Below are 18,703 nucleotides of genomic sequence, written 5' to 3'. Positions count from 1 at the left end.
ATACTCTCAAAGTAAAGGTTAGGATAACCCTAGGCTGGTCCATGGTAAAGGGAGTATTACATCATCATAGGATAAACAGAGATAATCTGTCACAAAATACAACAAAGCACAGATTCTGTAGCCACACTGCCTTTATTGTACACAATAAAGTGACTTCAACTTTTTTTGCCACAATTCTATCTTTATTAATGGAGATGGTGACAGTTTATATACATTTGTGAGAAGACAGTTATATAATGAAATAGATAACTATTCATTAAGCACTCTGCTCAATACCTAATGGTGAGTAATCATGTATATTGACTACTATTATCATTTACTGAATATTCACTCCCTGCTAGGTATTATGCTTAGACTGTTTGATAGTAGAGTAACACTAAAGGGTCCATCTCTTTACGCAGGATACCTATGCCTGTGTTAAATGGTAAATAATTTAAAGATGAATCTTATGGTGATAGTCAACTTTCAGAAAGATGGAACAACCTGGATTATCTAGGTGTGTTTAAAGTATTCACCTTAGGCCTTAAAACAGGAAGAGGGTGGCCATTTTTTGACTATTCACAGGCACAAAAAGAGGATAACAATATAAAACTCTTCACTGTGCAGTTAAACACAATCTGCCAAAGACCACACAGGATAAACTTACAGAACAGAAAGTTAGTGACTTAGTAAGATTTTGTAAACCAATTTGAACAAGTATAGGTTTCAGATAGATAGTGGTTTAAGTCTGCAAAAGTTGCATTCTTCCATATAACTTCCTTCCTTCATTGAATTAAGATATTTTAAAATACTTTTGGTTACAAAAATTAATTAGTGATTATATCCTAAAGATTTCTGGACTTAAGATTATGTTACACGAGAAAATATGGGAATTAGAATGACCAAATTAGTTGGATATTCCTTGTATGTTTATGGGGTATATGTGCTTGGTTTTTCAAAAGATAGATAGAAAGGCTAGGTTGATTCTATCAAAGAATAGGTCATGGCTATATGGCCTCGTCTTAGTCCTGACCAAATGAACCAAGATGACTGCCTGAGTTTTAACTGCCCAGGAATATCTCTATAAAACTGCAAATAGGCAGGGAGAAACAAGGACTTTCCTAACTTTTCATTAACTTCCTAGAAGTCCCAGGTGAGATTTTCCCCTTATATGTTTCTATTGAAAAATCATCACCCTGGCTGTACTTCCTATCAAACAGTTTAGGTAGAGTGGATTTTTGTTTGTTTCCTCAGTGGGAAATAATGCCCCATGAAAGTTTGTGTCCATTCCTCAGGAATCTTGAACAGTGTCCCTAAGTAGTAAAAGATACTTTTCTGATATTACCAATCTATCGGGTCCCAACATGAGATATACATTTCTAATATCCCATATAGTTAATAAAGAAGCTTTCAAATAGGAATATGAAGGGTGAGAAAATGCAAAATGTATGAGATCCAAGATTCATCTTGTAGTACTCCTTCAAAGAGCTGTGGTTTGGATTTTGGCTTTATCTTTTTGGACAGCAAAAAAAAAAAAATGGTGAGCCTCATCCCCCGTGCTTGGGGAGAGGACTGCTAGAAGCAATTATGGAACAAGTTGTGGATTTGAATCGTCTCCAAGTTCATAGGAAATCAGAGCAGGTTGCAGCCGTCACTTGGCAATGAAAATGCTGTATCTTTCCCTTTTGACTTGGTCTGTCAATTTCAGCCAAATCTGCAAAACATGTTAAATGGTAGATTTATTGTGGTTGTTTGATCGTTAGCTACTCGAATATATAGATGCAGATTCAAATCTTATTGGAGGAAGTGTTGATGCATTTGAAAATAAGAAGGAAGATATGATTTTTTTGATACAGTCTTCATAAGATTCGACATTTACTTGATTGTTTAGTTCAATCACTTTTGTTGATATACTTGGATTTGTTAGTGAATATGTAACTTCTGATAAATAGGAAAGCTCTCTCCAGCATAATATAGGGGCATTTGACAGCAAGTAGTTTCATTTAATACTGAGAATTGAACCCATGGCTTCATTCATACTAGGCAAGTGTATTATCTCAGCCCACAAATATATTTGGATTAGGCAAATATTCTACCATTTGAATTCTCAATGAGGCCAAATAAAAATTTTCAAAAGATTAAATATTTTAAAGAACTGTAAAAAGTGATTAATAATATGTGTACTGTGTAAATCATATATTTAAATAATTACAATCTACCTGTCTTGTAAGTTTTCATATCAGCATAATAACAGCATTGAAATTATAAATCAGCCATGATAATTTGATCTGAGTCAGTGAGACAGCCAAATTGCTGAATCGTTTTGAAGAAATGAAGGTTGTTGCTTTCAAGAATGGAGAACATTTTCAGGGTGCAAATGGATTACTGCCCAACCGAGATTATGGGAAAGCTGCTGTTCATAGATAAGTGTTTTAAAGTGAAGATTCTGATTCCTTCGCTCTCAGCATTGTTTGTTTCTGTTCAAATCATATTAAGTGAAGTAAGCCAGACTCAAAGGAACATAGGCTCAATGGTTTCCCTCATTTGTCATAAGCAGTAGAAACCTTGGGCTCTCATAGCAGAGATTTGCAATAGAGCAAAACCTAGATACATAAGGCCATACAGTATGATGCTAAATGAAAGGACATCCAGGATATAGAAACAAAAGCCATATAATGAGTGATTGTTGTCCTTAATGTACTATGTTATCTCTCATCTCTTTTGCTGTCCCTTAGTTATCTTATATTGTTACAGTATCTCACTTTGTTATCTGATATATTGGATATATTTGTATTTGGTTATTTGAAATTGTATAGGGAAGGGGGAAAGTCAAGATGAGGGGTGGGCATGGAGGGGAGGGAAATGGGGACCAAGACATGAGAAAGAGTATCAGTGTATGTGAAGAAATGCATCTTCTATCTGGCGAATATAATGTAATCCTTCTATTAATTACAATAAAAATATATGAAAAAATACCTGCTATGTATCAGGCACTGACTGCTTACCTAGTTGTCCATCTTACAGTTTTTCATAATACACACATGTATATGACTGTAAAGCTCACTTAACAAGCTACAGGATATTTAGGGGTTGTATGAGAAGGCTCCATCTCCAAATTAGGGATCTGAGCAATCTTTTTCAAGAGAATAAAGCTTGAAAGTATAAAGCAAAACTGAGTAGGTACTGCAGGCAGAAGAAGCATCTCAACAAAGATATAGCAGCAAGACATGAAAGGGGTGTTGCTGCTGTAACAAAATACCTTAGGCTAAGTTGTTTATAACTCATAGAAACTTATTTCAAAGTTCCAATGGATTCCATTCACAATTGGGGTTAATGCTGTGGTCCATAAATGGTACCTTCTTACCACATTCTTCTATGGTAGAAGGGTCAGTGCAGCTTCACCAACCTCCTTTAAGGGAACTCATCTTACTTGTAGGAGTGGTACCCACAGGACTGAATCTCCTCCCCAAAGCCCACAGCTCTTACTACTAGCCTAGTGGGGATAAGGTTTCAGTAGATATTTTGGATAGGCGTATTCAAACTATGGCAAGTACCTGAGTAAATGAACCTTTAGCACATTGCTAGTGCAGGATGCCATTGGAGAGCAAGATGCAAAGACAGGACTGCAGGAGTATCTTAGGATCTTACTGTCCATGACTTATAAGCCAGATTTAAGAGTTTAGACTTTTTTCCGTGGACACTGAGAAACAATAAAAGAACAAAATCAAAGTAGCATATAGAAGAACCAAATTTATGTTTAAATAAGCAGACCCTGGTCATAGTGGATGAATTAAAAGCAGAGTCCCAGTCTTCAGCAATACACCAATTTGAGTAAGACTGTCCTTCAGCCAGAGCTGGAGAAATACAGTGGAAATGAGAGAAAGGTTTTAAAGGATTGAAAAGCATGGGAAGTAATAGGACCTAATGGTTGATACAATTCATTATTTGAAGAAAGGATAAGCATCAGGGATGAGTTCTGATTTCTAACTTGGGCTTATGCAATATGAGAAACTTGAAATAAGGGGGAAAATGCCACAAATGGTAGACCTTCAGGAAGATTTATTGAGTACAATTTGAAATTGGATGAGCACGACTCACTTATTGAAAAGCCAGCTTATGGCTCTACATATACAAACACATGCATATGTGTTCAGAGATAACTTGTTTGAATTTGGTATTTAAGAGAAAGGCCTGGGAAAACTGAGGCATCACAAATGTGCAGATAGTTTCTGTCTTGAAGTGGTGGGTACAGACATGTAGAATGCCACTAATTAGTAGAGGGAGGGTATCTTTCTTTGAAGGTCAGGGTCACTCATAAGTAGAGAAGCCTGTTCGTGCAACCTCATTTGGTAACAGATTTATTAAGTAAAATTTAAGTTACTTGATGTTCAACTATCTCAAAGATGAAAATCACAAAAGTGCACTATGGAGTAAATATTTTTATTATTGTTCAGTTTTGGTTTGGTATCACCTATTATTTCATAAGGACATCATACTTTTCTATTTTCTTTTTGCAGGAAGCAGTTTTTCAAATAAATGCTACATTCTTTTGAGAATCTGATAGTATTTTACCAGGTGTTAATGACATAGAGCTGTTTTATTCATTCCTTTAAACCCATGTGCTTTCACACACACACACACACACACTCACACACACACAAACACGTGCACACACACATGCAAACACAAAACAAACAAATTAAAATTGGATCTTTTGTCTACTTTAAGCAAAGTGAAATGGAAAAAGGCTATTGAGAATAGGAACAGGCATGGTTTATGAGAAGTAGCCAATTGTCTTATTTTAGAGAATGTTTAGCTTTGCTCTATCACTTAATGGTACTTAAAATGCATTAGCCAATTATTTTTTTAAAACGAGGGCTTTCATTTGAATGGTATTGCTAATAACAGTAAATATTTTCTTACAGTTGCCTCAGTTTAAAAGAAAGTCAAAGAATGGCCCATTACTTCTAATTAAACACTTTAAAACTGTTTCGAATGTGTTAGTAAGCATTTAATACAATAGAAATTTAAATGTTTTCTAAAGAAATAAATACTGTTTTTTTTCCAAAAAATGAGTAGTCGTATACCAGATAAGAGTTATAAAAATGTAGTAGCCAATCCTTATTGTAATTTTTTGCATGTAGTTAGAATCTGGCTTTAAAGTCAGTAATCAGGGGCTGGGAGTTTGGCCTAGTGGTTAAAGTGCTTGCCTAGCATGCATGAAGACCCGGGTTCAATTCCTCGGTACCACATACATAGAAAAAAAGCCGGAAGTGGTGCTGAGGCTCAAGTGGTAGAGCTCTAGCCTTGAGAAAGTCCAAGGACAGTGCTCAGGCCCTGAGCTCAAGCCCAGGACTGGCAAAAAAATAAAAAAAATAAATAAAGTCAGTAATCATTATTTGTCATATGATTCCATATCAATGACATTCCTGAAAAATGTTCAGATTCAGTGATTGGAAATTATGACCACTGATTGCTGAAGGCTGGAAATGTATGGTCAAGTCAACTCTGGGGTACGAGGGGAACTTTGGGTGAATATTTTAACCATGTATGGTGAAGGTACTTACATGACTGTGTTTATTTGTTCTTTATTCCATAAGGTTGACATATATTCTGTATTGATTATGTTTTAAATAACATATACATAAAATTTATATTTATTTCATCATGTATCCATGAAGAATCCTACATAGTAGATTGAAAGCTCAGGAAATGCATTTGCATTTGAGTGATTGAGTGGTAGCAGTTTCATGCAAGCAGAATGTTAACATTTCCAGTAACCAGGATGGCAGAGCCAGGACCACTTGGCATTTCTAACCTGGCCACTCATTTTGGCCCTAGCCTCTTTGGTAATGAGGTATTTAGTAATATGTCTTTGTCCAGTTCATATATCAGGGGGTACTTGTTCTTTGTGCATGATCTCAGCCAAATGATTTCTGTCTGTGTTACATCCTTCCCACATTTTTTTTCCACTTTTACACTATGTGGCCACAATGGAGTCTATCTTTTTCGTAGGGTTGAAAACACTGCTCCCTTCCCCATCAACTTCCTGTCACAGCATTCACCCAAAGAGCCTTACTGCTATCTTCCTTTCCCCCAGTCTAACTATCTAGACAGATTCTTCTTCTTCACTGTTAGGTAGGTGGAGAACTAGTGAATTTCAATTAATCTACACCCTCTGCAGCACAGCTGTGATCCCATCAAATCTTTCACTTCCTCTATACTTAATTCCAAATTAATTTTTGGCTGCTGAACTTTGAAGCACAGGGGAAATTTTTGTTTAATATATGTGATGCTGCCACATCAAGGAATTGTATGTTAGGTGATTAGTGATTGATGTTCTTATCCCCTGCCTGGCAGGAAGGTACTTCATGTTGTCCACTAATTTGTCTTTATTCAGTGCTAGGAATAGAGGCCAGCCATGGAAATCTGTAGATGAATAAGAAATGTCCCGAAGCGGGGTGCGGTGGCTCACGCCTCACGCCTTTAATACTAGCTACTCAGAGGCTGAGCTCTGAAGATTGCGGTCCAAACCCAGCCTGGGCACTAAAGAATGTGAGACTCTTATCAACAATTAATCTCTAGAAAATGGGAAGTGGGTTGGTACCTCAAGGGATAGGATGGTAGTCTTGAACTGAAAAGCTTAGGGACAACGCCCAGGCCCAGAGTTCAAGCCCCATCACACACACACACACACACACACACACACACACACAAAGAAAAAAGAAAAGAAAGAAATATTCAGATTCCTCAAGGAGCCCATGATCTCTTGAGAATGTAAAAATTTTGGGCGTAGTTCATAGTGAGGTAGATTATATGATGTAGATAACCATATAATTTATTCTACCAACTTGAACTTTGTTGTTGTTTCCTTACCAAATCTTGAAGTGAAGGCCTAACTTGGCTTTCTCCATCATTGCCGATACTCTGTATCTTTACTTCTGTCTTTTTGCTGGTTAACTGAATATGAGTATTTGGTTTGTCTGCCCTGGTTTACTTCAAAGCTTGTTCATTATATCTCAGACTCCTGGATTATATATAGCTAGGGTTATAAGGATTAGCCCTGCCACTCCCTAAACTTGAATATTTCCAATAGGAAAATTGGCATACTAATTATCTTAAAGGTTGTCTGCTTAATTGTGAACTGGATGATGACGGCTGACACTACTATCCTATCTGATGGAATTGTTTATGAACTAGTCTAAGACGTAGAGGAGATGCTGTCTCAGTCCTGGCCATTGAGAATGCAGCTCCACTAGGACAGACATTGTCTCCCAAACTGATTTGAAATGGATCAAAATAAAAAGGATAAGGAAAGTACTATCTGAATAATAATAAGTGAGGCTTAGTTATTTACTGTTAACATTCCAATTACATAAATGGCAAAGCTCATATATCACCAGAACAGAAAAAAACCTGACCTGAATTCTTTCCAGGCAGGGTATTAAACCATCTTTCTCCTTCCAAAGAAGCTTTTATTAAAAGAACATGTTTCTTAAAGCAAAGGTTACTCTCCTTTGTACATGTCTAAGACCTTGAAAGAGTATAGAGGGGCCTTCTCTTATCTGTTTATAACTACCTCCTGTCTCCTCTGCATTTAGTGAGAAAGATAACATGAAAGATTCCAATTGCCCCGTTCTCCCATTTCCTAAATGACAATTAAGCTGAGAATTTAAGAATAAAGAACCTGATACAGAGTCAGTATGGTCCAAGATTTTATGTTTGGGATAGAGCTTATAGGAAGCCTTCAAAAAATCTCACTTTTCCATACTGAGTCCGCCACAAACAACCCATACTGCACAACTTCTGCATCAACAAGACAAGTTTCACTGTGTGTATTTGTATCATTATTTACATGAATTATTTATACCTTATTGGCATGCAGTATGCTAATTGCTATTCATATTATTCACTGTGTCAGATGAAGTTATATATAAGTTTTAATTGCTTCTTTATTTAATTTTAGCTTATGAAAAGTGCAATGCATCGAACTCAGGAATATAGGGAGCAAATCTTGGATCTTCCATTTACCCGTTTTTATGTTCTTTGAGAAGTTACTCAATTTCTTTGTCTTGGTTTACTTATTTATAAATAGGGACTTGAGAACCTTAAGTGGAAGGGTAGCAGTTGTTTTTAATACTTTTGACTAACAATGGGCGAAATAAACTGGTATTTGGAGAAATTGAGTCTAGTTATGTTCTGTCCCCTTCACACATCCTGGTTAAACTCCATTATTATATCATTGGACTCTAGTTCTAATGATAAAAATAAATAATTTTGTAAAATACTATAGTGGCTCCAACAAAAGCACCTAGATAGAGATCCTCTAGTACTTTTTCACTATTGCCTTTTTCCATGGTATCATTTAAACATCTTAAGGTTAAGAAGACTTGCAAAAAAAAATAAGAAAGAAGCACAAGCCTTTCCTTTTAGGAGAATATTATTTAATCCTTCCTCTATAAATAAATTCAACTTAGAAATTACTTTCACAAAGTTGCTGACAAATGGCCCTGAGAATCTTATCACCTAAAAGTTTTGCCAGTGACCATGTAGTTCCTAAGTCCCTTATTTCCAAAGTGTTATTTATAGATTAGGAGAGCTGGGGCACTTGAATAAATATTTTGTCTGCATTCCTATTTTGATAAAGGGAAACTAATGAATCTGAAAACATAGGCTATGAAATCTGTTTCAAGTCAGTATACTGTTATGACTGGATAAATTAATTCCTTAACATGCCTAATGTCAATGTCTTATTGTTCGGAGTATGAATCTCATACCACATTCCTTCACCTTTCAAGTCCTAAACTCCCATATACACTTGTCACAGCCTAGTCCAGCCACTGTCTCCCTGCTGTCTCTTAAATTTCAAAGAAACAAAAATAAAGTCACTACAAAGGCATAAAACTGCCATACCATTACTGATTTTGTATTTGATTTCCTCCTATGTCTAAGATAGAACATAACAACAGTTTATTCTTGAAATAATGTGACACAGTTAACATTTTCAAACTGATGTACAAATATCATTTACTCATAAATCATTTACTATTACTTTTAATTTAATTAATTTGGGGGGAGGACTAGCCTGGAACTCAAGATTGGCCTGAAACTGTTGATAATCTTGCCATAGTTTTTAAGTTCTGGAATTATAGGCGTATGCTACCATACCCAGCTCTTGAATAATTTTTTAACCAACAGAAGAAAGAAGCTTAATGCTTCTTGTTTTCTTCCTTTATATTGTCATGAGTTCCTCTAGATCTGTTTATTTTCCCAGTTTAGTAGTGAAAATTCTCATGTGCCATGGGATTCATTCCCTGGTTCTGGTAGGAAGAATTACTGGTCTTTCTTCGAGTGTTTTCTTTATGTTAGTTGGGTGACCGCACAGTATATTATGAAAAAAAAAAAGATTTTCAGACAACCCAGTTTCTGTGTTTAGCATTTATATCCTTAGTTTCTCCTCCATACTTATTTGTTCATTTCAACATTCATTTATTCATCAAATGTTTATTCAACCCTCTTCTTCCGTTTAACAAGTGCTACATCATCCCCTTTATGCCCTAGTCCAAAATAACAATTGTTTTGTCCACTCTTACATGTCCATGGATTGGAAACCAGGAAAGGACTGGCTGCTAGTCACAGTCTGCCAGGCATATCTCCTGTGGTCATGCTTTGATGATTGCTGGAACCACTAGGAAGTTGGCAGACACCTGTGCCTGACTCGGTCCTCATGCAATCCCACTGCCTCTCCTTATGTCATTTGCATAAATAAGCTAGTATGGGGCTTGCTACACTGTTAAATCTTAAACCAGGGTTAGGCTGCTTATGGCAGCAAATATAAAAAGTAAGCATTCAGCTTTGTAGTATATGCACTAATTAATGTATTTTAGTGTTAATATAAAGGTGATAAACAGAAGGGTTGCAGTTACATGGGTCATGTAATGAGTGTTTCCTTTTGTACAGTGTTTCCTGTTCCTTCACTCTCTTCCAGTCCCTCTCTCCCATTCCCTCCCTCCCATCTCATTTTCTTCTGTATCGAATAATCTCCACTGCTGCTGTTATTCACCCTTTTTCTCTTGATGGTATTCACTTGAATATACCATACCTAAAGGAAAGAAGACCGAATCATCAAAAGATCAAAGAAAAGTTAAAAAAGAAATCTCTTGTTTCCATATTTTTGAGTTCTGTCATATAAATATGAGGAGGCACTTAGGCTTTGTTACCTTTTTGGGTTTTCCCCTGTGAATATCCTCTTTCTAGTCTCATAGGAAGATTCCAGTCGAGACTGTAGGATGGGAAATTTTATTGAGGTCACCTGTGAGAAATGTAATCCGGATGACTTGCCAGGAGCTATGCATTGTATGGGTTCTCAGATGCCAGGCTAAATAATAAAATCATGGTTCCCATAGAAGAGAGGAATACACAGAGAATGTAGTCACAAAATTTAATGCATATCCTACAAAACTAAGAAAATTGAGGGGAGGGATGAGGTTGGAGAGGATGAGGAAGCATGATAAAAATGGGTGACATTGATTAAGGTGCATTATATTCATAAACTGTTTAATGGCAATTTGTATAACTACTTAAGCTATACTTAAAAATTATGATTCTTCTTTCTTGGAAGTTTTAAGGAAAAGATGAGATGTATATGTAAGTTAAAGAATTATTTCTCTATTCACAAAGGATGGGGAAATGGTATAATTGTATAGCATGTTTTAAGCAGACCTAATTAAAGAAGCAATAATTTTAGCAGATAACTAAGTTAGAAGCAATTGATCCCATGAAGAATTATGAGAAGTGTCTTCTAGAGAAGATCCCAGGCTAGGACAAAGACTGGAGGTAAAAATAATATATTACCTACTTAAGAATGATGAAGGAGACTAGGGTGATGGATGAACATGGATTTGGAAAATAAGAAATAAATGCTACCAAACTATGCCAAGAATGTAGAATTAGGGATCCTTGGAGACCACAGTTAAAATTTTTGGATTATTTTAAATGCAATGTAAGGTCATTTGAACCTGTATAACAAGGGGACCACATAATTTGGCAAAAAGAAAATTCTGACTGCTGTGCGGAGATTTTATTGAGGAAAGGAAGGTAGTAGGTTCAAAGGGTTTGATTTAGGGGAAAAGAGTACAAATTGAGAAGAGAATACAGAATATTTTAGAGGTGGAGCTGAATGAGTTTATAACTCAGATGTAATTTTTTATATAAAATAATCACTCATTTATGGCAATATGGATTGCTCTGGGACATTATATTCTAAATCCCCAAAGTATAATATCTAATTGATATTCATATATTTGATTAAGTGATTTTTTTCCTTTCTTGGACAGTTTCCCATATCATCAATATCTCTGTAATTGTGGACTTAATATATTGCAAGTATTAAGTGTGAAACTGATTTTTTAATGTTTTTACCTTAGATCTTGTATTTAAAATATAGAGTTTTAGGTTTTAGTATGCTTTTAGCATTCCTCACTCCTGTCACACAGGAGGTCTGAGAGGATGGGTAGGTGGGTGTATGAACAGATGGATAGGTAGTTATTTTAGAAGGTCACTGAAGTGGATGTTTGCATGGAGCATGTTGCTACTGCACTTCTGAGAAAGGGTAATATACTTGAAGTATAGTAATGTAAATTAAATTTTTCCACGTGCTAATTAGGGAGAGAAGTCAGTCATATGCTCTGTCACATTCATTCTACTGCAATGGAGACTGAGTTTTTATTCTGTGATATGTTTTCTTCATGATCTTATTTGCATACTTTCTAATTCTATCTTAATACATACTTCACTAGAGTAGATCCTATGGGAAGAGAACTTACCTGACCAACTTTGAGCCTGAAGATTCTATAATTAAGATAGAACCTATAAACGTTTATCCTCTTTTGAAAAACATAGGTTATTTTCTAATCTTTTGCAGTCAAATTTTAAGCAAAAAAAACTTTCACTTTGATTTATAAGATTATAGACATTTAATTGTCCACAGTATTTATGAATATATTTAGATGAGTCATAGTTTAAAATCAGATATGCATCCTTCTTGATCATTTTAAATTTTATGCTATGCCATTATTTCTTTCTCCCCTTAGCCTTTTCATAATTTTAGGTCCTCTAGTTTATTTCAGTTGCTTATATCTCTCCATAGCAGCGTTTGAGGCAATTTACTGATGAACACAGAGAATGAATATTGAAAAGAAGATGTAGGGAAGAACAAATGTATTAGAGTTCCAGCTGTGGGGAACATAAATCCTAATAATCCTAAGCTTATTACAAAAGCTGGTCTACAGATGTCTGGCATTGGATAACAGGCTATATACCAACATACTAATTCCTTAGTGGACATCCAGAATTTTATCTCCTACCTTTGTAACAATAAGCAGAATAATTTTAATAATGTTTATAATTTTGTTACAAATCTACAATATTCATAGACAACCTCCAACTATTTGATAAACTAATATCTCACACTTAGTTGGAATATGTATATATCATTTATCAAAAATCTAGTAGAAGTTCATGGATAAACACTAGATAATTTAGTATTCACATTTATCCTTCTTATAATACAGTCTATTTCAAAGGATTGGTTTCTTCCTGCAATCTGAAATAATTTTATATATTAGACTCTAGAGTAATAAAGGGAACAAATTGTCTCTAGTTAACTTTCCAAGAATATTTTTATATGTGCCTATTTTAGTAAGCTTGAGGTCAAACTGATTCTAGTATAAGCTCAGTGTCAAGAATGTTGAGTAAAAAAAGGTACCACTATGCCAACGAAGAGCCAAAAGCTTAACATTAGGCTAGTATTGAAGATTATATTATTAGTTACTAGCTCACCAGAGCCTGTGCTTGAACAAATGATAATCACCTCTGATTAAAAGATAAGCAAGAAAACTCAGGTTGTCATTATTAATATTTTTCTTGAAAAACAGATTAGACACAACTCCACTGTACACATGCACACACACACAGTAGGAAAGCTCTTCTGGAAAAGCTAATATCGAGACAAATAAGGCAAAAAGATTCCAAAAGTATTGTTAACAGAGTTCCAAACCTGATGCCATTAGAATTTTAGACAACTTTGTTCACCCTCAAGTTTATCAAAATTACTGCGCTGTGTGTGTGTGTGTGTGTGTGTGTGTGTGTGTAGAGGCATTTACAATACAGAGTGGTATCTGACAAGTTTTCAAGTACTGAAAGAACATTGTGTCCTAGTAATGTGAGAAAAGCTGAAATAAGATTGTAAATGAGCCACATAAATATTGATGAATATCTATAAAAGAAAATGACCTTGGAATTGAATTAGTAAGCCAAACTGTCTTGTCATGCAACAACTCCATAGCAAGTTCTGTGTCCGTTGAGCCCCACTTGACTTATGATTAAACCTTGTTCTCCCCATGTAAGAAAATTGTTTCTGACTTCCTCATATTTGTGGAGAAATCAAATGTTTGTTCAAAAAAGATTCTGTACACCATACCAACTCTTGTTTGCTTGTATCTTTTAGGGATTTGGGTACATTAGCTGAGAATTAATTTAAGGATATTACAACAAGACAAAGAAACTGACTCTGACTTTAAAATGGTTACGAAACTGCTTCCAGAAATGTTAGCAGCAAGCATTGGGCTGTCTTGTCAGGACCATTGCTGGAATGTGTGAATTAGTCATATTTGTCTTTTCTTTCATAAACCAAAGTTCAACAGAGAGAAGTCCCACTGAATACAGCTTAGAATACTATTATTTCTCAAAGCATGGTCCCTTCTTCAAAAGCACCAAACATACCTAAGAAATTGCTAAATAGGCGAATCCTGGAGTCTGTTCCCAGCCTACTGTAGTAGTTGGCTTCTGCAGTCACATCTCCCTTAATTAGATAAGATTTAAAAAAAAAAAAAAAGGATACCAGGAGGCATAGAAAAGGAATTTCCCTAAGAAAGATCAATGTTGGATCCAAAAATTAGAAAATAGAAAGAATCATTACTGGGCAACAGAAGTACTCTTAGCAACCTCTACCACCCTTAGTCAATAGAATTCCTTTTCTACAGAAAAAGTTAGTCTTTTGAAATGGAACACTTTGAGAACTGACCTCCATGTAGCCCCTGGTCTCTAAGCAGATGAATAGTCAGACATTGACATTACTCATTTCTTTCTCTTTTTTTCTCTCTGGTGTCTGCCTGGTGTAGACAATGTGTGTAGGTTTTGCTCTTCTTTTTATCACACAGTAAGAAGCTGGTCCTGGCTGGGAAAGAGCTCATCAAGCTCATTATCGTGTCAGCCATACCTGTAACACAAGTAATAAAACTAAAATTCAGATTTGTGGTTTGTTGATTTAATTTTGTCTTTCCTTGAGGCAGAGAACATTATCCAGTATAAATGTTCTTGAGTTTTCATAATTAACTTTATCGAAGTTGTCTTTTTTGTTTTTCTAGTCATGGGGCTTGAACTCTGGGCCTGGACATTGTCCCTGAGCTCTTCAGCTCAAGACTACCGCCCTATCCCTTGAGCTACAGCACTACTTCCAATTTTCTGTTGGTTAATTGGAGATAAGATTATCACAGACTTTCATGCCCTGACTAGCTTTCAACTGTGATCAGCTTTAGGTCTCAGCATCTTGAGAAGCTAGGATTACAGGCATGAGCCACTGGTGGCCAGCTGAAGCTGTCTTTTAATTCATTAGTTATCAGAAAATTGCACATGCCATTTATCCTTTTCTGTTTGTGTTATGAATGCATATATCTAAATATTTATATTTTGGCACATAGTCTTTATATAAGAAGCATATATATACATATATGTGTGTATATATACATATATGTGTATATATATGTATATATCCAATGTACCATTACCTATGCCTCATGAATAACTGAGATAAGCATGTAAACTAGAAATTCCCTTTGGGGGCCTTTTTTTCTATAAGTCATAGTCCATTTTTGAAGGAAAAGTATTTAGAGTCACTCTCATAAAGAGGAATTTAGCTCCAACTATACGTATCATGATCATAAGCATTGGGAAGATTTAATAGAAGTGAAAGAAATGTCCTTAATTGTGTTCCTGCTCCCTATGAACATGAAGACATGTTAATTGATCTGAATTCAATGTATGTCTTTAGGCTGAGGAATGAAGCCAAGCTCATCTTTCTCTAAGACCTCAAGTGAGTGCTCCATGGAAATTCTGTGTCCTGTGAAATAACAAAGCTGCTTATTATCAGCTGGTTGCTCACTCCCAGATAGGATAATTAACTGTTGAATCTTTTTATTCTGCTTCTCTTTTCCTGGGAGATTTTCTGACTAATGAATCATCAAAGTAGCACCATTGAATTTCTAAAGGGAAAGGCCAAGATAGTATAGCTAAAAGAATGTAAAGTCTAATGTTTTCCTAAGATTTTCTCTAGGCTCTTCAGAATACAAGGGGCAGGTACTTCACTAGTGTGTGGGTGCAGGGGCAGTTGAAAATGAGAGGATACAATGTCTGGGTTTTTTTTTTTATTTTTTGCCTCTGACATTTATTTTCTCATGCATTTTCATCAATGTATTTTTGCTTTTCTTAACTGTCATTATTTACCCTGTAATGTACGCATTGTGAGTGCTTTTCTCTTACAGCTAATTGTATGCATCCATCTCTTAGAATATGTACTTGGAAAGTGCCATCCAAAATAGCCTTGTTATTTTCTGTAGAGCAGTTTAATCATTATGATCGCAAGTGATCTCACCTGAGAAAACATACAATTTCAGTTTGTTGGTGAAAATTCAAGTTGAATAAATTACTGTAATATTCAGAACATAGGCAAGGGAAAACAGTGTTTTGAAAATCCTTGCCTTACATGCAGAATATTCTATACATCTCCCCTTCTATGACATACTGTGTTATTGCACCCACTTAACCACAAGAATAAAGAACAGGTCAGTATTGCTTAGGACAGAATACTCTCTGAATATATTTTATTATTAAGTCATAAATTCAGTGTCATTACTGAATTATATCATGGACCGTTATAGCGGCTTATAGCACAATTATGTTGACTTATCCCAAACTATCTATAAACTGCACAAAGTTAAGTAATACAATTATCCTCTTACTGTAAATGGAAAGTCCAATAAAAATAACTATGTAAGTATAATATAAAGCTGATCAAAAAGTTAAAATGCCACAGTGCTTTAAATGGAACAGTTCTCAAAGCAAACTTTAATACATTTCTGAATGTAAATCTCATAAATCTTTATTTAACATTTTGTGCCAAGACTAGAGGCACACTCATTGCTATCTGCATTTTCAGCCATATCCATTTGCAGAAAGACTTGTTCCCAGAAAGCTTAGAAAGCAATTTCATTTATAGTGAAGTGGTATAAAATTTTCACTTTGAATCTCTATAGGGAAGCACTGTTTATTGAAGGTTTTCTGTTGAGAAACAATTATTCTATCCATTTACTGAATATTGTTTATTTTTATGTTGTGTGAAATGCCCTGTGGGCCTCTTAGAACTTACTGGAAGAAACAGTTTAGGAAGAAAAAAATCCAATTAGCTGGAAATCTCAGGATGCACACAGAGTTTGCATTCTTTTGGAGTCAGTATGTTTGTTTTGGAGTCCTTGTGTGATTCATAAGGCGTTAGTCTCGCCTTTGAATTTGTTCCCACTTTTAAGATGCGTATGAAGATATGTTTGCTTGATTGAAGTTACAAAGCATAATGCCACAAAGGCTTTTTTAATGCATTTATTTTTTTATTTTATTTTATTGTAATGGTGGGAATCAAAATCAATGCTTCTTTCATGGTAGGTTTGTACAAAACATTCCTTATATTTCTGATATTCCAAAGATATTGGTAATTATAAATGAAAAGTTTCTAATTCATAGCATGGGAAAATAATGGAGTGAGAGAAAGCATGTGTGAGAGAGAAAACATGTATAAGTGAGAGAAAGAGGAGAGAGAGGGGGGGGGGAGAGGGAGGGAGAGAGGGAGAGAGGGAGAGAGAAGGTCCCCTCACACAGCATGGATGAGCCATACCACATAGACTTTCTTAGACAGTATGATAGTATGATGCTTCAGAGAGTAAACTATCAAGTCCTGTGCAGGTGGAGAAAGGAAGGATGGATCATGAAATTGTCCTCTCCTCTTCAATGTTCTTCCTGTTTCTCAGAAATTCTCATCTTCCTAGGTTTTCTTCATTCATTTTTACTTCTCTATAGGGGTTCATTTATTTCATGCTCATCAAGAAAAATTTAGCTATTAAAAGTGTTTTTCTTTTTTTTGAAAAGTCCTTTGAGTTTTCTCTTCAAAGCACAGAGCTGTGCATTTTATATCCCCTTAAAAAATTCAAGAGTTTATAAGGAAAGGCAGATATAACACATTACTCTTGAACAGTAACTAGGAAACTTGGGAAATTTTTAACCTTTCCAAATTGAGATGCAATGTTCTTATTCCTTGATTAGCTTTCTAGGCCATTGTTTCCAGACTCTTACTTTCAATGTTGACATAGTTATGAAAACTATCAAACATACAGCAAACTTCCACAGAAAAGCACTAGTGAAAATTTCCTCACTACTTCCTCCTTCAAAAACCACAGCCAAGATACAAGTGGAAAGGACCCACAGGATAGTAAAGGAATGTATACATTGTATGTACCATAACATGCACATCATATATATTTGTACATGTAGGTTGTAATAATAGTGGCATTTTTGGCACATACCTAAAAATCCTACAACCAAAGGACTAATAGAGACCAATTTGAAATCATCTTATCTGATTTAATGTCCTCACCATTGCCTCTGTCTACTAAATGATTTAAAAAGTGAAGATATGTATTGAAAATGATTTACATATATGAAACCATCCTTACATGGGGATGCAATCATTTTTAAAGGTTGTCACTCATTTACCTAAATACAACATGTATGCATTAAAGATGTAAATCATAAAAGATAACACACCTTCTAAATGTTAAGTGCATGGTATGAATAGCAATGAATACAATTTAGAAAAAGGGAATATGATTATAAATACACAACTTGGGTTGCAAAGATACGGTGAACAGTGTTTTGAAAAGTTAATTGCGTTGATTCTTTCATAGTGCAAATGAAGCCTTTTCTAAGAGGCTTTTCTGAAATGATCCATTCTGGAACCCATCATGAAGTAATGAGTCTCTACTACACCACCCCTGTCTCTATTAAGTACAGCAATCTGTTCTTCTTAGGAGTCTGATAGTTTTCATAGACACTCATATAGTTATGTATTTTCTGTGGCTCTGACTACTGTTATTATTCCTACCAAGATGAGGGCCTTCTTTTGCTCACACTGTAAGCCAAGGACTCTCTTAATGCCTGTTACTGTGAGCCATTCATTTATGTTCCCTTAATCAAGTAGTTAGATACTTCAGCCTTAAATTCTTTAACTATATGTTCACAGACTTCAGAGGATTGCCTATTGAGTTCTTCATAATTTTTACAGTAGGTCGTTGGGAATTACGCATTTTTTGTTTTATGAAACTTGGTTATTTTTAGCCAAATGTGTATTTCCTTGTTTATAATGTAAGATAAGCATATTTCTCATTTCTCATATAACATTTTGAAGTTAAAGGAAATAATAGGATGTCTACTTTCTTCTCCAAACTTTAAAATAAAATCTTTAAGAGGCATGAACTCAGGGCTTGGTCAAAGTCCCTGAGCCTCTTTGTGCTCAAGACTCGTATTCTACCACTTGAGCCATAGTATCATTTCCTGTTTATGA

General features: G+C 35.3%; 1 protein-coding gene across 2 annotated transcripts in view; it reads left to right on the top strand.

The window, feature by feature from the left end:
• Nucleotides 1-18,703, top strand: part of Cntn3 (contactin 3) — a 259,601-nt gene that overhangs the window by 184,708 nt on the left and 56,190 nt on the right. The gene's annotated exons all lie outside the window — the stretch shown is intronic.

The sequence above is a fragment of the Megascapheus bottae genome, chromosome 2 (assembly GCF_031878675.1).
Source record: "Megascapheus bottae isolate mThoBot1 chromosome 2, mThoBot2.hap1, whole genome shotgun sequence".
Taxonomy (NCBI): domain Eukaryota; kingdom Metazoa; phylum Chordata; class Mammalia; order Rodentia; family Geomyidae; genus Megascapheus; species Megascapheus bottae.
Note: the sequence above shows the minus strand (reverse complement) of the source record. Positions and strands in the feature narration are given on the sequence as shown.